Here is a 4,534-nt window from a genome sequence, read left to right on the forward strand (position 1 = left end):
CACAATTCATTATGTACATTAACAACGATTCGGGACCAATATAATCTAATTTAAAGGAAAACTATGTGAATGGCGCCCTGTGGCGAGGCAGGATTTTCTGTCAGCTGCATTTAAATCCGCGTCTGAAGTTTCCCGCTCTGTTCAGCATGCAGTATCACGTGTCTAAACAAATAGCACGTGCTGTCAGTGATTTCAACCACTAGAGGCCGCTCTCGCACTGTGTAATGACAGCAGACCCTTCTCAGCCGCTCCAGCAATGGACACAACCCGGAAAACTATCGGCATGGATTTTTGTTGAAAACCGATAGTTCCAGCAATCAACTATCAGTGCCGATTAATCGGCAAAACCGATACATCGGTCGACCTCTATTTCACAGGCATTACTGGCTTGTACTTTTACATCAATAATATTACAAATTGACAGTTTATTGCTGGTCTGTCGTTTTACAGTGCTGTAATTTTTAAAGATTTCATATTATTTTAAGGTGAGCTTAAAGGGTACACTACTATTAAAATCACACAGCTTCAGTGTGACAGCAATAAGAAAAAGTATGATTTCATAGATATTGTTAATAACAGTTGTTCATATTAAAATATGTATGAACTTAATACATAACCTAGACTATTTATTTAACAAAATCCTGTCATTTTAATAAATATTACATGAAATTTATTAAAAATTGTTGCTGCTCCAATTAAGCTCAGTGTGCTATCTTTAAGCTATTCCACATTGAACATCTATGTAAATACGTCATAAACAGACTTTAAATATTAACTGATGGCTGTCACTTTAAGTTAAGTTAATTGATTTTCTATGGATTCTGTCAACTCAAAACTGCAGACTGGCTCTGATCTTTGGCAGCTACTGAGAACTAGGGTTGTGACGTTGAGGAAATTTTCCCACCGGTTAATCGACGTGTGACAACACCGGTAATACTGGTATCACCGTTGGGGTGTTAATTCGTCTGAGTTTTTCCTCTTTTCCTCGGATTTCATGGCTTTCAAATAGCTTGAAAAAGCGCGTTTTACTTTCGCTTTCAAATTAGCTGCAATTCGGCGTTGATTCAATTCAAGCAACAAACAACGTCAAACTCATAGAACTTTTATTAACAAAACGAATAAAAATACACCATATATGCCTAATAAAATATGAAAATCAGCAAACACTGCGGAACCAAATAAATAAGAAACAGAACGTTTATTAACAAAACGAATAAGAAAGCTTGGAGGCACGGCATACACCTTGATGTAAAATAAAATAAATAAAATAAAATAATATTATTTATAATAAATAATAATAATGTTTAAAAAAAACTTCCAGTCAATAGGCTTTTCAAAATCTAAAATATTGCCAAATAGGCACCTTTGCATTTCCTTTCTAAACAATCTTCTGCCATCGTCTTGTCTTTCTCACCTCACTCTCGTCAGTCAGCTTGACTCACTCTCCTCACGTGATAAATCAAATCTGACTCCTGCTCGTTCGTGCACAGTTCAGCACGCTGCATTGAGCATTTAGTTTTTAAAAGTGTCTGTCCTCTAACTGAACTAGGCTAAATTATTTTTGTTACTATAAAAAAATCAAAACGACGGTGGAGGGGGTGCCGCGTTGACATAAAATGACATAACCGGTGTTGCGGCTTAACACCGAAAACACCGTCTATTGCAGCAAGCCTACTGAGAACTTCTCCAGACAAAATCAGTGGAAAATCGGGGCAAAATTCATGTAGTGTATTCCAGCCATAAGAGACTATAGATAAGTTGACAACCATTTAAAAAGAGGTTTCATGATGAAGCTAGTTGCTGTGTTCATCCCCATGAATTAAATGTTTTATTGGTTTGCTTTATTTGATTTTTGAATGTGTTACTTAGCTGAATGTGGACTAGTATAGATGTTGCAATGTGCTTAGATGGCACTTTATTATGAATAGAGATCGACCGATATATCGATTTACTGATTTTTTCCCCAATATTTAAGCATTTTACAATAATCGGATATTGGCTTTGTAATATCGGATTCACCGATAAACGCCGCCATCTTGTGGATGTTTTGAGAATTGCGCACAGGATCACCATTGCATCTGAGGGGAAACAAGGCAACAACAACGGCGTGCACAGGTACTTGATTTACTGTAGTTAGTAAACTTTATTTAACATAACAGCCATTAATGCACAAATTAGATGTATTACATAAATGCCTGATATGCAGTTTATGCAGCTTGGCTTGAAGAAATAGAGACGAACTCACAGAGTCACGTAAGATAATCCGTCAAGTCCTGTCCCAATAAAGACATAACTTTGTGTGAATGAAATAATATGCAACCATAAATGGGCGCATGTTGGAAATAAAAGTGCTGAATTTAATTCGCTCTGTTGTCTATGCTCATCGTTAGTCTCGTGAAGTCGGAGTCACGTAGGCCAAGATAATCCGTCAAGTCCTCTCCCAATAAAGATGTAACTTTGCATGAGTTAAATAATACAGCCACGAATGAGCGCATGTTGGAAATAAAAGCGCTAAATTTTATTCTCTGTCTGTTGTCTATGCTCATCATTAGTCTCGTGAAGCCGCTTTCATATTGCTGTTCACTCACCGGGTTGATGTGGTTGATGCTCAGGAAATGCTCCAGCACGGCCACCGCATGTAACTTTTAACTAGATTCACTTGTCACACCCTAAATTGTATTAGCATTTACTATATAACAATTATTTCGCTAATAAATATCTAAATAGAAACAACTCTATGGAAATTAATTATTTATTATCTCCGCGAGCGATCGCAGTTTGAATATAGTTCTGTGTAAATGCATAGATAAACTGCGCTGTCAGCAGGCATTTCATAATCTAGAACGACAAAAACATTATTAGTAATTCTGATATAACATGCCAGTTGAGAAATGCAATAAAATACGATGTTTTTTGTTATATTTCAATATTCCAGAGAATATTATTCAGTGAATTAACATTATCCAGTTAATTATTCTTCACTCTTTAGCCTATTAAACAGCTTATAAACCTACTAAACCTGTAGTTTAAAATGAAGTTGATGACTCCTTTCCTTTATTCATTTTCTCCATTTGAAAACATTAGACCTTATACATTTATTTAGCTTATTGTTAATATTAGTGTTGCTGCTGATGCTTTAAATAAAATGTTTTTTTATTGTTGTAATATGAAGATTAAATTTAACTCTTTAGCCTATTAAACAGCTTATAAACCTACTAAACCTGTAGTTTAAAATGAAGTTGATGACACCTTTCCTTTATTCATTTTCTCCATTTGAAAACATTAGACCTTATACATTTATTTTGCTTATTGTTAATATTAGTGTTGCTGCTGATGCTTTAAATAAAATGTTTTTTTATTGTTGTAATATGAAGATTAAATTTAACATGAAAGACTGCTAACTTTCAACACTTTTTTTAAGATGACTGGAAGGAGGAAAAACCAAAGTGAAGTATGGACTTACTTCACTCAGTAATTTATTTACGTTATAACAGTAAATAAATATCGGTTCTGCATATCGGTTATCGGGCACATAAACATGCAAATAATTGGTATCGGTTATAAAAAAAATCAATATCGGTCGGTTATAAAATATCAATATCGGTCGATCACTAATCTATAACTGATCAACTTGAATGCCTTGTTGCTTGATTTTAGTGTTCTGTTTTTTTGTGATTGTACCTTCAAAAAATATAATTTTTTACAATTATTCTTTAAATATTTTCCTTAAAATAAGCAAGAATTTTTAATAAAACATGATGTGAGCTTAATGGGAACAGGGGTGTGCTTAAAGGGTACAAAAATTTACCCATTAAGCACAGCCAGACTTTTTGCATTTAATGATGTATATCTTAGTTGAAATGCTTTTGTCATTTAAAATAAAATTAAATAATTTTGTGTGAGAGATTAATATTTTATTTTAACATAACTTTTTGTACTGAAACCAATATCTTGTGCACTAAAAATGTCTCAATGTAGATTTTGGTGAGCTTAATAGGTACATTTACCCTAGTTTAAAGATAAATATATTAATATTAAGCACAGCCAGACTTTTTGAATTTAATGATGTATATCTTAATTGAGATGCTTTTGTCATTTAAAATAAAATTTAATATTTTTGTGTGAGCGATTAATATTTTATTTTAACGTAACTTTTTGTACTGAAACCAATATCTTGTACACAAAAAATGTCTCAATGTAGATTTTGGTGAGCTTAATAGGTACATTTACCCTAGTTTAAAGATAAATATATTAATATTAATAAGGTGAGAATGAGAGTATTATGTTTATTTGACAGTGATGTTACATTTCTTGTTTGTATGAAGGCTAAATTCAAATAAAAGGTGACCATTCATTTATTTGTGCCATTTGTTTTTTAAATATTACATAGTTTTATAGGAGGAGGTTTCATAGACTGGCAAATTCATTTTTCATAAGTTGTAGGTACAGACAACTGTTGTGGGCATTCTTGACAGTTTTTCTGAGGATTTAAAAAAAATATATTGTTTATACTGTATCGACCGAAATTAAGAAA

The sequence above is a fragment of the Sinocyclocheilus anshuiensis genome, unplaced genomic scaffold (assembly GCF_001515605.1).
Source record: "Sinocyclocheilus anshuiensis isolate Anshui unplaced genomic scaffold, SAMN03320099.WGS_v1.1 scaffold2893, whole genome shotgun sequence".
Taxonomy (NCBI): Eukaryota; Metazoa; Chordata; class Actinopteri; order Cypriniformes; family Cyprinidae; genus Sinocyclocheilus; species Sinocyclocheilus anshuiensis.